Source organism: Lagopus muta, chromosome 1 (genome assembly GCF_023343835.1).
Source record: "Lagopus muta isolate bLagMut1 chromosome 1, bLagMut1 primary, whole genome shotgun sequence".
Classification (NCBI taxonomy): Eukaryota; Metazoa; Chordata; class Aves; order Galliformes; family Phasianidae; genus Lagopus; species Lagopus muta.
In genome coordinates, this window is record NC_064433.1 from 140,937,611 (window position 1) to 140,954,455 (window position 16,845).

A 16,845-nucleotide genomic window follows, 5' to 3' on the forward strand; every position below is an offset into this window, starting at 1 on the left:
AACAGTGCCTAGACTTGAGTTTTCTAAGTTGTTTCATTTTCCCTTATATTTCTGGAAGGCATTTGAGTTTCCTTTCCCTTAAGCTATAGCAATTATTTTCTGAAAGTGGACAAGCTACGTCTGTCAACTACAGCTGAAAACACCAGGAACATAACTGTGATTTGGTTTGAAATTTCTATTTGGAAAGTAAAAAAAAAATAAATAAATAAGGAGGAGAAGGAGAAATAAATATCATGTTAAAAAGTTATGTTGTACTGTTCTAACTCTGCAAGATCTTCCAGAAACATTTGTAAGAGCATTCACACTTGTTTTTCTCTATGTTTTCAAAATATTTTGGGGAAATATTATTTTTCCTTCTGTGCAACTGGTAGGAGTTAAAACATCAGTTTCTTTCTCTCCCAAAAATCAGCTTAATACTGCACTGTTGATTGTCCAAACTGAAGGCAGATCATTAGACAGCATATTCAGCACATCATTCCTGAGTGACAATTAAAAAGGAATAACTTCAGTCTGCAAGTGCTACTGTCTTCCCAGAAAACGTAGCTGTGTAGCATGCTTTGGCTCATCTTGGACCCCAAACCAAAAGTGAATACATTGCCAATTTAGCTGTTAAGAAGCAGTTGGCAATAACCTTGTGAGTGCTGTATGTTGATAATGAAGAAAAATAAAATGATACATATACATTTAAATTTCAAAACATAGGAGGAAGTTTGAAGCCAAGACAATGAATCCAAGCTTTAAGAAAAGGGCTACAAATTCTAAAAAGCCTTTGAAAATCAACTATCACATGAGACAAGGAGGGTGAATTGTATAAGGTTTAAGGATAAAAGCTATCTAAACTATGTTGTATTTTCCATCACTGTCCAGGACTTACTATAAGAACTATCAAAGTCACCTGGCCAATCTGTTTCTATTCCCAAAAGAGAAAAATAAAGGTTAATTTACTTACCGTTATCCAGGACTTCCTTGCAGCTTAAATGAATTTATCCCTCTGTGTGATACTAGGGGTCAGATTTTCTCATCAGCTCTACTCATGCATTCATTGTCATCAGTGGTATTGTTTTCTTTTTCTTTATAAAAATATTTATATATATATATATTCTCAAATGGGTGTAAATAGGAGTTGAATTTCTCCTATGAATTTTTATTTTTAAAAAAAGTGTTGCACTTTTCATTGTCCTGATAATAAAGTCATAACATGAAGATAAATTGCCTTGTCAAGCTATCTCAAACAAGCATTAAATAACAAAATCAAGTAATATACAACACTACAGAGGGAAATCTCTCTGTAGGAAGAGATACTTAACTGTGAGGGAGGTAATGTCCACAATAAATCCAGTAGAACAAAGTTGTGGATGGCGTTACACTTCGAAGCAAAGCTTTACATGAATCTAGGACAGTCCCAACACCATAATACGTACAAGGGATCTTCCATATTTAGGTAACCCTGTAATTATTTCCCGTACAATTCTAGTTTATCCTTCAGAAAAACTACATTCATTACAGAATTAGGTAAGAATTTATCATATAAGGTTTGAACTTTCACTTTTTTTAAAATTTTTCTTCTTTAAGTGTGGAGTTTGGTGGATGGAAAAATCAAGGTCATTCTAAATACGAACTGCACAGATGGTCAGAAGAACCACAAGGTGAGAAACAGAAAAGCTGCTATTTAGTTACTCTCTCAAAGTTAAGAATAAGCACTGGTAAGTGCGTACAGGATGCTAAACAGACTGTGGATTTTTGAGAGAAGTACTGACCTCTCTTAGCATTTTTTGTAACAATAGCACAGGGATGTAAGGAGACCCCAAAATGGGGAACAGAAAACTGAACGTAAATTAAGAACAGAAAGAAAGTACATTTCAGAAGAATTAAAATCTGAAAAGACAGCCTGATGTCTAAAGTTGATAATGGATTTGTATTTCCCCTAGTTCTCTGAATTCTTTATCACTGCAGTTCTTTGTAAATTATTAGAGTTGCATTAGGCAAGTGGAAATATTTTTATCATTTTTTACCATGTATCCCCATGAATTACAAAAGAATCTGCAAGCAGAAAAAATGCATCGACTCTTTTTATGATTTAATAGGTTGACTTCCCTCCAAAAATTCAGTCTCGATCAGCACAATTTCTATACATAATATCATCTGTTTCACACATAACTGACATAATTTAATTCATTAATATATTCTGTTTAGGACTGTGGTTCATTCAAAGACACTGAGAAAATGATCACACCCAGCAAGTTAAACCTGCTTTATTTTTTCTTGAACTATGGCACCCAAGCTGGACACAAATCTTTCTAAAGGCAGCATCATCAGCAAAGAGTAAAGAGGGTAATAGCATCCTGTGAAATGGTAAACTTTCTGATCTCATGTTTTTTTTTTTTTTACTTACAGCTTATCAGTAGAAGTGGTATTTAACAGAGCCTCTTGACTTGGTGCAACAATCTGGAATTTAGCCATTATTCATAGACTAGTGCTTATTATTCATGGAGTTGTTAGGCAGGTTTTCAGTCATGGATAATCTATATGTTGTTGTCCTTGACAATTAAAGAAAATTGAGAACAGATAAAGTTCTCTTAATATTATTTAGGGTGAAAATTATGATAATTAATGTAAATGTGTGTGCTTTCCCATTATTAGCCCCTACTGTACCATTTAAAGTACATCAGCGTTGACAAACAGTTCAATAGGAGACCACAAAATCCTGCTGAACTTTCCTTTTACATTCAGTAACTCTGCAGGCTTTTAACCTTGAGCAAGATTTTAAATTTCCTGGTAGTTTAGCATTAAACAAATGACAGGAAAACAGCAAATGGCATAGGATTATGCAGCATCAACTCAAATATTGCCAGATAACTCTCTAAAATGCATGGACATTAACATTCCAGTCATTGATTTGTGAGGACAAAAATAGTAAATAAGAATTGCCATTTGCTTCCTGATTGTTTATTTTTATCCTGACAAGATCAATGTACCTGCAAAGTACATGAAAGTAAATAAAAATTTCATAGTGTAGCTTTCATGGTGAAGTTTCAAGTGTCATGCTCAGCAAGAATGAGTTCAGAGACTGTTATGCTGCATTTCAAGTAAAGCAATCATCATGTGGTCAAATTCTTAACTGTCTGTTTAATTTATTAAAACTCTTCTCTTATGAAGCTTTGAAGTGAGAGATGAGGAAAATGCTATTAAAGGAAATGATAAATAAATGAGGAGATTATAAATGAAATTAAACATTTTAAAAACATAAAAATAAGTTCATGAAATTAATCAAGTATGTATTGAGCAAGACTTAGAACCATAAGGCACATATCCAAGTATCACCCAGTACACTATCTGGATTCAGATAAATTTTAACTCTTAAACTTCAAAGAAATAACAACTTGACATTTGATAAGATGATTGAATGCTTCAGTAGTTAATAAATGGCATATGTATATAAATGCACTATTTGCTATGAAAAACATATTCAAGTAACTAAATATAATCTTCGAGTGAAGCAACCCCTGTGAAGACAAATCATCCACCTCAGAATTTTGTGGCACTTTCCCAAAATAAAAAAGAGGCAGAAAATATGACCCTCCAATACATTACTTCATATTATTGAAATATTCTAAATACATAATGCCTTTACTGAGAAATGCCATTTGGACCGTCCTCATAGGTTAAAAACAACAATGAAAATAGTGAAATTATTTGCTTTTTTGTCTAAATATTTGGAATGTAAAGTAATATTTCAATACCTAAGTTAGCAAAATTATATATGATAGCTTTCTTACATCAAACCAAAAGCCCATTTAGAGCTCTGCTTTGTTTCTAACATTGCTCAGTGGTAGACGTCAAGAAAAAGGTTACAGGAGAGAGAGTAAAGATATTTCCTATCAGCACCTTCCAAATTTCTGAGAGTCAGTGTTATGCAAATATCTTGAACTTGAGGTTGAAAAGAGAAACCTACAGTGGAACTTTCTTCCAGGGTTTGTCTTACTGCTTCATTCTTGTCTTATGTCTTCTTTCCTAAGGAAAGAAAGAAAAAAAAGTAGTGCCTTCATTTCACTGGTAATTTTAAATATTTCAATCATATCTTCCTTATTTAGCCTCACTCGGTGTCAACAGTTTATGGGCTGGTCCAGCCCAGCTCCATGACTAGTGGAGTGGAGGGATTTCGCAAAATCCACACTTCCAGAAAAAAGGGAACATGGGGCCCCAAAATAATTAAAAACAGCGGCAATGATCGGAGGAGAAACAAAACAATTTACTAAATATAGTATCGGAATGCAAGATAACACACCATAATGCAATATAATTAGAATTGAAGCTAATAAATCAAATATAATGAGAGAGAGAATGTCTGAAAGGTGGATAGGCCTCACCATAATACTGAGGTGAGATGCGCAGTCCAGTTGAGCAGCAGGGAGACAGGAGAAGAGCTGACGAAGAAGAGCTGATGAAGAAGGTCACATCAGGTGACCTTGCCAGGAGTTGTAACTCCTCTCTGACTGCAAAGCCCCCTGGGGAATGTAGTTCTTCTTCTTCCAGAAGGACAGGTACCCAGAACTTGAGTATTAACAGTTAAACTCCCAGTGCACTACATGATGTTAAGATGTGGAATACTGAAAATCAAAAATCATAAAACCACGACACTCAGGTAGTCATCATGCAGTTCTCACTGCCTCTTTTTAGTCCCACTCTACCTTTGCATCTGCAAAGCAACCTGCAGCATTTGCACCACAGCTATTCCAGAGATTACATAGTGGTATATTCAAGGTTTGCATTTTATTTTCTATTGTCTTTCCAGTAGTTCCAACATTGTTTATTCTTTAAACTGTTATTCAGCACTAAGCTGACATTTAGAATACTACCCACACAATGTGTCTAAAATTTTTCTGGAATAATGATAGTTAACTGAGAGCCAGTCACCCTGTGTCTGTAAGAAACTGCATTTGTTTCTTTCCCCATTGAAAATGATTTTGTATTTAATGAACCATTTTATTTTCATGAGAGTTTTGAGTAGTATTTTAAAGTCAATTTTAGTTTAAACTATGTGAATAATTTTGTATGACCAGCAAACCTTAACATTATTCATTGTTTCCTAACAATTTGTTAATATGCTTAGTGGATGGAAACCCTAGTAACTCCATTCTTCATAATGGTTTTGGATAATGAACAGTAATAGTCAGCTCAGATCCATCCTTTCCATGTGAAATTAAGATTATTTTTCTTCCCAGCGTGCACCATGTAACATTTACCAGCACTGAATTTCCCTTGCATTTGTGGTACTTAGTCACACAGTAGTGTTCATTGCAATTCATCAATAAGTTTTCATCTTTGCTGCTGTTAATTCCATATTCATTAGCAACCTGTTCTATTTGCTCTTCACCCTCTCTCCAGACTGCTTGTAAATATGCTGAACACTAAAGGCTTCAGCATGGATGAGTGCAGGATTCCAGTGTTCATTTTCTGCAAAAATGTACCATTCATTTACCTTGAAGTTACCCTGAAACCTTGAGTTTCTGATGTGCACCCTGCTATTTATCTGCACAAAAAACCTCTCTCTTATCTGGTGGCAGGTAATTTTCTAATTCCTCTGGAAAAGTATATTGTTGAAGGTCTTTGGGTACTACTTAAAGTAGATCTTACTCTTTCACACAGCTGTTGCCTCCAGAACACTGAAATTTTAACTGCTGATCTAATAATCATTTACTGCCCCAGTCCCCACTTAGAGGTTTAGGGATGCAGGGCTCAGGGACGTGAGAAGTACTGGAATCCTAGCCACCAGTGAAGACTGAGGCAAAGAACTCATTCAGTACTTTAGTCTTTTCTTCATCTGCTGAAGCCAGTTCTCCTTTTGCGTTTACTAAAGGAGATACACTCGCTTTGGCCTTCCTGTTCTGGCCAGAGTACCTGTAGAATGCCTTCCTCTTGTTTTCCACATCCTTCACTAAGTTCAGTTCTTGCACCTTGATTTCTTGATTCCACATCTGCAAATCCAGACAGCATCCCTGAATTCTTCCCAGGTGACAAGCCCTTGTTTTCAGAGCTTGTATGGACCTTTCTTTGCTATCATCATGCCCAGCAGGTCCTTACTGAGCCATGCCAGTTTCCTACCTTCTCTGCCCCCTTTCTTAACAGCTTAAATAATAATGTAGGCTGAAACCATGAAAATCTCTCACTTTTTCTGCTATAATCTGCTTTTCTGTCTGTCATTTCCTGTCTTGCCATTAGTTAAAAAATGCTCTTCAGGTCTACTGCTAAGGTCTACATAGAGGTGAGGCCTCTGACATTGCTGTCAGCAATTTGTCATCTGATCTGAAGTTGGTGGTAGCCAACACAATTCTCCCTAGCCGAAAGCACATCATTAGTAACGTCAGTTTGTTTTGTAAACTTCTCTTTATTAGACACTTTATTAGCCTGAGCTGCAACAAATTCACTAAAGCTTTTTGTTTTTTTCCCCTGAAAAAGAACTTCTGGCTCAGTATAATGTTGCATTGCAAACACAATTTCAACTTTAGAGAGTTGGTTAAGGACTGTCTTTGCTTGATACATTTTGCTTGTTTGTTTTCAGTTTATTTTCCATACCTGAATCCCACTGTTATATATCTTTTTCACACATGAAACTTCGTATGCCCTTCTCAGAATTACTTTTTCTAAGTGTGCCAGAAATAGCAGCCCTGGGACATACGGAAGGCATAAGATTTTTTCTCGTAAATTATGGAAGTTGTAGCCAGGTACTAACAGTAATCTTACTGTTTGTTAAGTGCAATTGACAAATCCATCACTTAATTTCAGAATAACACAGAAGGCAAAGGACTAAGAAGCTGGTGTTAATCACTGATAAACAAATAAAAACAAATGAGAAATAGGATATTTTTTACATAGGATTACATAACATGAGTAAATGTGACTGAACACTTGCTGCAAATCAGTAGTAGCAATTCCAACTATAAACAAAAAAATTACATATTTTAAGTAAGCCAGAACTGATCTACGCACTCAGGATATGAATGCTCCTTACCATGTGAGATAAGGAACACATGCCATCTGCTAGGATGTCCAAAAGTTCCAATCAGCCTGCTATGAGCTGTTTGGTAATTGTGTTTTTTCAGCCATAATGTAAACATTACATCACTATGCATTAAGCTTTTCTGAAACTACAGCCACCTTCCTATTTTGAAAGAGGCAGGGAGCACATCTGAACTTAATGTTTGCCCATCCTAAGTGTGAGCTGTAGTCATGGGAAGATAATAAAGTCAGTATTATCTCCTTAGCACTTCGTACAAATACTAATTAGGTTTTATGAGATCAGAAAGAAAATTATTCAGCACTTGTCAGTTATTCAGCACAATGTCTATGATGTTCACACACAGGATGCTTCCAGTGCCTCATATAATAGTTAGGTAATCTGCATAAAATAAGTAAATAAATAAAAATAAATTTAAGCAAAGAATTCTATGTTAAAAAAAATCAATTAAAAAAACCTGTTTATGCTAATCAGTAGGTTTTTTTGTGCATCCTGCTGAGTTTAAGATTGTATCTTCAGACTGCTGGATAAAAAAAAAAATAAATCACTGCAGTCAGAAGCCTGGGCTTTATTTCTCTAAACTTCTAAGCATCTGAAAAGTGAATGGTTCAATAAAATGATTTAAGTAGTTGAAACAAAGTGATTCAGGTAGTCTCTTTTTATTTCAGGTGAACTGTCTTACTGAAACTGGCTAAAAATAAGTTTGCCTTCCTTAGTAGTAAATGGAAAATTAAAAAATATTCATCTAGCTTATATAAGAGAGCCCTGATCGGACATAACAATTCTGCTCTGCAAACCTGCTTTTCCTTGGGCCTTAATACACATATATTAAATACACTTTCAGGGATTCCCTGGGCTGGATTAGACTGGTGCATAATCAATAAATATTAAGACATTATAAATACAAAATAAACAAGAGAGTTAGGCAAAGCAAATGATGATAACAAAAGGAAAATAAATAGAAAACTTACCCATATCCTGGGCTCACTTACAAAACTTCACCATAGTAGATCTCCAGAAGAAATCCTTCCTCACTGGTAGCCAACTCTTAAAATGGGTCTAGCACAGGTGAATTGCCTTCACCTGTGCTCCTGAGACTGACTCATTGCTCACCTCAGGTGATCAATCAGAGGTCAGGCTATGACTCAGCAGTTCCCATATAACTGGGGTGGGTTTGGCGGTTTTCTAAGAATCTGTAAATGCATCCCAGTAATAGATCAGGAAATTAGCAGCCCTGGGATGCATTATAACTTCCTCATCAGTTTGATGCCACTGGGAAGAATGACCTGCACTGTTAGCTCTGCCTTTTTTGCCATCCTGACTATGGCTTTGCATCTGGTACATACCTCTAGGTTTATCAGGAGGAATCAGCAGCCCTAGGCAAAAAGAACATTTTGTAACGGAAGGAACTATCTGTCTCCTCCAGAGAAAACAAAATAAAATTCACAATTGTTTCTAGGCATAAATCTCCAGGGCATGTAATTGTCTGTGTTCAATAATTTATGAAGTGACTCCCTTTTGTTAGCATGAATTACTGGTGTATATATCAGTCAACCAGTCAGTAAATATTAAGTGAGGTAAGGAGCTTGGCTGCCTCCTCCAGTCGCACTCTTCAGGTTTACAGACATACATGCTTTTAAGGATTCTCTGAGTAATGGCACAGGCCCTAAGTCCACCCAGTGCCTGTGCTCAGATCCAATACCAGTACATCTCCATGGTCTGTCCAGCACCCAATAACTGGATCATAGGCCCCTTACCTTCTTCATTTGTGGCCCAGGTCAATTGCTGCAATCAGTCATGCATTCGCACTGTCATCTTTCATGCATACTACATTTGCAAGTCCCCCCTCTCACCTGCCCACTACCCTGGCCTGGACCTGAGGCTCTTACTACTTACTATTTAGCCCAGATTAAGTTTTGCTAGCATGCACATACCTTATACATCCAGGGGTCGTTCAGCCACTACTAGTAGCTGGTGTCTGGTGTACAAGCTGTGATCCATGGTTCTGCTCCAGTCACCAGTGCAGAGCTTCACAGTCACCTCATTCATGCAAGGCCAGGCTGGATGTGGCTTTGAGCAACCTGGTCTAGAGGGTCCCTGTCAATAGCAGAAGGGTTGAAAGTAAATGATCTTCAAGGTCCTTTCCAACTCAAAACATTCTATGATTCTATGCCAGTTCCCAGTTCCCGCCCAGTAGCTGGTTTAGGAGAAGACACCACTCCAGTCCTAGTGACAGCAAGAAGAAAATCCCACAGATCCAACACTACAGGGGTACTGTCTTGCTCCAATTTATAGGAGGGAGAGGAGGTTCTTTTATTATCTATATACTCGGTGTGAGATTAAGAAATAACAGTTCAAATGCTGGTCCGACCAGTTTGTTACAAATCTTAATCAGGGAAATGGGGAAGGGGAGGATGGACACTATTATGAGTTAGGGTAATGGGGAAGGGAAGGATGGCAATAGAAAAGATAGGAAAGAAGAAGCAAGGAGTCTTTGTAGGAAGCAAGAGGGAGGTAGTCACCACCACGGATCCAGCATGGTTCGTAGTTCAGTCATTGATCTTCAGTAGTGGTGGGTTGTCAGGCATTGTTCCATTGATGATGACGACTTCCAATGCTAGTACCATCTTGTTTATAAGTCCAAAGTGGTCAAGTCAGCTCTCTTTGGAGTGACAGCTCAAATCCAAAGTGGTTGAGTCAGCTCTCCTTGGAGTGGCAGCTTCTGGCTCTGGGATCTCAGCAGAGCCTCCTTTGTTCTTATCTTTCTGGCCTTGCCAGCAGATAAGAGGGAGCAGGGATGCCCATCTGCATCCTGTTTTTCACAGGACACGATGGTATCATTCCCCAATTTTCCCATACCAAGCTGGAGCTGTTTAGTCACAGGCCAGATCTTCCGCCAATAAACGCTCCTGAGCACTCTCTTCCGGAGGCAAGCAGCTCTGGAGGAAGGGGCTTTCAGATGTTCCCAAAGTGATATTGATTGTCACACTGTTAGCACCCATCACTTGCCTCCTCAACAAATCATTCAGAGTCTTATCACAAGAAATACCTTAGGAAGCAAGCTTTGAGCCAAAAAAAAACAAAGGATTCTCACAGGTATCAATAGCTCTGACCATGCTCCATTATGTGGAACCTAGTACACTTTCTGCAGTCCCCTTAACAGATGACCATCCAGTGTCAAAGCCTATGGAGTCATCCCTATGATCACAGAGGGCCTTCCAGCTGCTGGTCACTCATCCACTCCAGTAGATGCTACTGCAGTCCATGCAGCCTGTACCCCTGGCCTGACTTCAGCATCTGGTAATGGCTTTCCTCTCATACCATTCTCCCAGCAGCTGGCACTGTCTGTAGGACCTTCCTAGATTCAAAGAGCTATTCAAAGACTCCCCAGCAGCTTCTGGCACCTGGACCCTCACTTGCTCCAGTAGCTAATACACATTTTCACGTCTTAATGGGTTATTGTAACCAGCCAGTTACAACATTCATCCTTTGTTGCATTGGAAAATGTCCTTTACAAAGTACTTATAAGGGAGAAAACTATAGTTTGGTGATTAAGAGAATGGCATAAGTGACTTAATGAACTTCCTAGTTTCAATTGAATTTAATTTTATTTACAAGACAATAGCAATAGCAATAGCAATTTTGGCTGACACACCTGAAGGCTGTGCTGCCATTCAGCAAGACCTGGACAGGCTGGAGAGCTGGGCAAAAAAAACCTGGATGAGGTTTAACAAAAGCAAGTGTAGAGTCTTGCATCTGGGGAGGAATAATTCCATGCACCTGTACAGGTTGGGGGATGACCTGCTGGAGGGGAGCTCGGCGGAGAGGGACCTGGGTGTCCTGGTGGACGACAGGTTGGCCATGAGCCAGCAGTGTGCCCTTGTGGCCAAGAGGGCCAATGGCATCCTGGGGTGCATTAAAAAGAGCGTGGCCAGCAGGTCGAGGGAGGTGATCCTCCCCCTCTACTCTGCCCTGGTAAGACCTCATCTGGAGCACTGCGTCCAGTTCTGGGCTCCCCAGTACGGAAAAGACAGGGATCTCTTGGAAAGAGTCCAGCGGAGGGCCACAAAGATGGTGAAGGGCCTGGAGCATCTCCCCTATGAGGAAAGGCTGAGTGAACTGGGTCTGTTCAGCCTTGAGAAAAGGAGACTGAGAGGGGACCTGATCCAGGTCTATAAATATCTAAGGTGTGGGGGGCAGAATGGCGAGGACGGACTCTTTTCAGTGGTGAATGGAGACAGGACAAGGGGAAACGGCCAGAAACTGGAGCATAGGAAGTTCCGCACAAACATGCGCAAGAACTTCTTTACAGTGAGGGTGACGGAGCACTGGAACAGGCTGCCCAGGGAGGTGGTGGAGTCTCCTTCTCTGGAGATGTTCAAGACCTGCCTGGATGCCTACCTGTGCGACCTGCTGTAGGGAACCTGCTTTGGCAGGGGGGTTGGACTTGATGATCTCAGGAGGTCCCTTCCAACCCCTACAATTCTGTGATTCTGTGATTCTGTAATACTTTTAGAAAAAGAAATATTTTAATGCATATACAAGGTAATATGCCACTAAGTGTTTGACATTGATGTAATGTCTAATACAAACATATTTGATTGACTCTGTAAGTCATTTGTGCTGTTTAGTAAGTTACAACATGACCCTCTTTGTAACAGCTAGGAAGAAACAAATGATGAGCACTATACAAAGGGATTAATAGGATAATATCAAGAAAATAAACAAAATAGAAGAAAATGCTTTATATAATTTCTTGGTATTTGGAAATAATGGTGGAACAACAGAAAAATTCCTAAGCAGATGGCAAGTTATCTTAATCAAGCAAATTAATGGAATATACATTAAAAAAAATACAGTGACGGCTTATTGGAGACACACTGTAATTACATTGGACATATTGCTTTCAATAAATGCTAAAGAACAAATTAACATTACAGTCATGCCAACTTTGCTTCAAAATCTGTTTTTCAAGTTTATAATTAAAATCATAAATTATTACTGTAGTGAATTAACTCTTTTAATGGGATTTAAATGTTGTGACCAGCTTTTTTTTTTAAATAATAAGACAAAAAAAAACTTTTTTAAAAATGCAAATCTAAATATTATTCTCCTGCAAATATGAAGTGACTAGATGCCATAGAGATGTTTTGTAAGCACACATATTCCAGAGCTGCAACCTTGGAAAAGTAATAAAACACTGTGGTGGAGCTGTTCTTTGTATTAGAGTGAAATAGGAAATTGTGGCCAAAGAAGTAATTTATTTTTGGAGTCTTCAAAAGATTTCTGAGCACAAACAAGGATTTTATCTCAAGATGATCTTGTGTATGCATGAGAGCCAAGTCTAAAAAAATGAAAATAAAGAAATGCTCTATCAAATTCCCGAAGAACTGAGTCAGATTATGTTCATTTATTATTTTCAAATCACTATGCCTTTCTTCATCACCTTTGACTCCTTCTCACATTCTCATTCATTCCTGTGATTGCTGATGTCTGATTCTTATTTTTACCTACATGGTTGAATCTTGAGTCTCCTGTTAACTTCTTTTTCTTTCTTTCTTTCTTTTTTTTTTTTTTTTTTCTTTTTCATGAAAATGAAAGGCTAAAGGAAATTGAAATTGTAGCAATAATAAAGATGCTCACTCAAAGAATAAAATATTTTCCAGAAGAGGCAATTTCAAACATTGTAGTGTCTGACAGTTTTCTCATCCAACTCAACACATTGAATAACTTAAACCAAGATTTAAGAATATTATGACAGAGATAGCTAAACTAAAACAAGTTATCTTTTTCTTTTTCTCATCTTCCTCCTTTCAAGGCAATGGGCAATGATGCAGTAATGTCTAATCTGAATTCTTCAATTCTGTGCTTTAAACACATATTGAGTTTTTGTAATATCTAAATGCTTTTGAGCAAAGCCTAATTTTAAAAACCTACTAAACACAATTTACATTGCAATGAAAAAGCTTTCTCAAATTTTTGTATATGTGCTATGCTAACATACATAATCCCAGAAGTTAGTAGAGATCAATTTAAAGGTACACTTTTGTTACTGCAGAATTATGATCTTACTCCATTCTTTCTAAAAAATCATGCTCTCTAAAAAGAGTAATACAAAATATATATTTTTACAATTGAAATTGATGTTGTCAACTATTTTTCACTATGAGTATCACTGTTCTCTTATTTATGAGGTGGGATAAATTTTTAGTCTTTCCCCAAATTTTTAGCAAGAATGTTATCACCTTTTGAACTTATTTTTCTATCTTCATTTCTAACACATATGTTTCCATTTCCATAGATCAAAATTTTGCATCATGTTGGAATTCTGCTATACTTAAATAGCGATCCTCTTCTATTGCAATAATTATACTCTATAAAAGCAAATACTTCAGAACTTTTACTATGTAGAGCCCATCTTATTTTCGCATACTATTATTGAGATTTTATGGCATTCTTAATGATATATCATAACAGATCATCATACTAAATTTACAGTAATAGTTTATGTCATGAATATTAATGTGACCGTTTTTAATTCTCTATAGTAGATCTTTGTTTTTATATATACGCATTCAACAATTCCAGTGATTGATACATATTTAATTTCTGTGAAAGTATCTCAAAACAACAAATGATTAAACATAAATGCTTAAAGTTTTTGCAATAAATATCAAGCTAGAACATTCTTGCATTCTTGCAGTGAAATCCTTACCCCTCTGTAGGCAAAAAAAAAGTTTTCAACAGATATAAATAAAAGGAAATTTCCATCAAATAAAAACTCTGATGAAATAAATTTGTAGTTCATTGACTTATTTCTTCTACATCAATCTTTACTTCTATTGTTCTTATACTAAGATAATTAACGAACATGCATTTAGCATTTGATATAAAATATAGCACTAGAAATTAAATAGATTTTTTACGTGTAAATATATATGTTTGTGTATCAATGTATGTGGATCATACATATTCATACTCCTTAAACAATATGGATATATTTGAAACCGTGTGTCCATTTTTTATCTCTCACTTTTTATCTCTTTTTTTTTTTTTTTTTTTTGTTGCTCTTGTTGATAAAGTAAAAGGATGAGTCATAATTAAGTTGCAAATCATGAAAAACCTCTTTATGGTGCAGTGTCATACATCTTCAACTAAATTTCAGTATGAAGAAATTAACTGCTTAAGTAACACTGACTTCAAGTTTACTTACAAGTTATTTGCAGGATTCATATACATTACCTGCAGTGTATATTTTCTAATAGGTAATCCAGTATAAACAATGCAAGAAACATTTATCTGATGAGTATCTACAATATTCAGTATCTATTTCAGATTTCTATTCAAACTCAATACTTCATACAGTATTTGCCATAATCAAATAACTTTCTTGATTGGGATTGTCCAATTTCTTCTTAAATATTACAGATACTTTAGCTTATGTCTTCATTGATTATACTGAGAAGTTCTCATCTGAATGCTTCCAGACACTTACAGCTTAAGCTTATGAAATCAGTTCAAAAAATCGCTATTTGAGTTTTTATTTTCTATAGTTTAGGAACTAAAATAATTCAAATTATTATATATGTGGGTTTTTTTGTTTTTAAAGAAGAAAAAAGAATTATTACATCTATGCAAGAATATAAAAATAATTATTTTGTCATAATGTTTTCTCTAATCTTAAAAAGAAATTTTAATATTCACTTCATTATATGTGTTTTATTGGATTTCACCTATTCTTGGAATGACTGTGAGATATAAAAAACAACTAAGGTTTAATTTCATCAGCTATAAATACTCTGCTGCTGTGTTGTGTAAAATGCAAGCAAAGATGCAAAGAAATCAAATTTCCTGCTAACTGCACTTTGATATTTTCAGAAATAAGCTGAATTTCTTCAAGCTTGTCTGAGCCACAGCTGAGTATAACAGAATTGTGTAATGCCTCATTGCTCCTGCAATTGTCATATCTGGAAACCTAACCTTAAAACAAATGTGCTCAATAATTTTCTATGTAAAAATCATTAGAGGAATGAAAACATCCTGTACTGACAAGCATTAACAGCAAATATCAAAGCTAAAAAGGGAAAGTGATTTCAGAAATGCAGCTGTCCAGAACACGCCTTGGTTCAATTTTATTGAACCAGGCTTTATATCAAATTAATTTGATTTTATTTTCTGTCCATATCAGCAGACTGACAAAGGTAGATATTTCACAAAGCTAGAATAAATAAATTTTCTCCAGAAAAAGGCCTATGAATAAAATCTATGTAATTTTCCTTAAGTTGATTGTCTTTTTTTGTGTTCTTATTTTTTGTGTTCTTATTTGTATTTTAGAAAGGGGTGATGCAAATTTAAAATTAATTAATTGACATATTCTGGAAAGATTAATAATGATAAATGCATAATGTAATATTATTTATAATATTGTTTACAATGACTTACTGGAACTATTCACTCTGGTTCACTCTGCTTTAAATAAGAAACAATTGAAAAAAAGCAATAACGCGAACCCCGTCTTCCACCCCTCTAATTGCCAAAAGTTTTAAGTCTTCTGTGGAAAATCTGTTATGTGTTACACTTTTAAAATATGATTGTCCATTTGCCCCAATATCTGCCTTTTAGGTTTGAGGCAGCGAAGTCTTTTTATATTCTTATTCATAAAAAGATATTTATTTGTACTTTCAAATATATTTCTATAATGGCTGCAACTATTTTCCCTGTGGTACCTTGAAAATTCATAACCTTTTACATTAAATCAAATAAGCTAACTTCTACCACATGGGACAGATGGAAAGATTTTGAGATAGGGGCTCAAAATTAATAAACTGTATTTTTGAGCTGTATTTTTCTATTTCCTACCAATATTTTATTAAGAAAAGATAAAGTTCAAATCTTTGCCCATAAAGTGTTAGTGGCACCTCATAGAAATACAGTGATATGAGGTTTTTTAGATATCTGCATAAGGCTATCATTCTTTTAAAAATTAAACATATATTTATTCATTTTTTTCCAGAATAAAAATTACACATGCAGGTAGTAGGTGTGTGTTGCACATATAAATATTGGTGGCACAATTTTAGATAGTGTGAAGGACAAAACATATTCAGGCAAATTGATTTTGAGGTAGTTTTTGTCAGCTATACTTTACAAGAAGAAATATTTCATATTAGACTTTTTTCTGTTTGTATTCTTCTTTGTGTCTAGTCTACAAAAGAACTGTCCAGTGAGACAAACATAATGTAATAAAGTCTGGCCATTAATATACTTTTTTTAACTGCAAATCCACAGTCATAAATTAAGAAAAATAAATAGGCAGTATATACTGAACTTACATAACATTTTGGTCCTTTTTACAAAATTTATTTTTCATCAAAACAACTTCATTTTACACAAATGGAAAGGGTAAATGGTCATTTGAAATATTTCAGGAAGTAATTCTGAATCTGAGAAAAGAGAACTACCTAAATGCTTATTCCCAAACACCTTTTGCATTTAAATATTTCTAGTGGAAGTCAGAAGTATCTAAACAGTACTGGGAAGAGTTCTGAATTACACATTTGGTCTCTATTCTGCACAGATAAGTCTGTATCATCTCTGAATATTGAGTTGTGTGCAGATTCCAGGCTGATCCCTGTAACACAACCAGCCAACCAAATAGCTTAACTAGAAATAATAACTGTAACTGCATATGAATGGACTGAAATAACAACCAGTGTCATTAAGCAGTAACTCACACGCTGCAATTATTTTACATTGAAATTGGTTATTTAAGATACAGCTATGTCTCCAACAAGAAAAGTTGGAGAATAATTCCTAAAACTCACAAAATA

General features: G+C 35.8%; 1 long non-coding RNA gene across 1 annotated transcript; it reads right to left on the reverse strand.

The window, feature by feature from the left end:
- Positions 1–2,097: 2,097 nt before the first annotated feature.
- On the reverse strand, positions 2,098–8,040 carry LOC125687862 (uncharacterized). The gene is made up of 3 exons (XR_007374499.1): positions 7,987–8,040; positions 4,368–4,607; positions 2,098–4,011 (listed from the first exon to the last, which is right to left on the reverse strand). It is a non-coding gene; the product is annotated as an uncharacterized LOC125687862 (long non-coding RNA).
- Between the last annotated feature and the right edge of the window lie 8,805 nt (positions 8,041–16,845).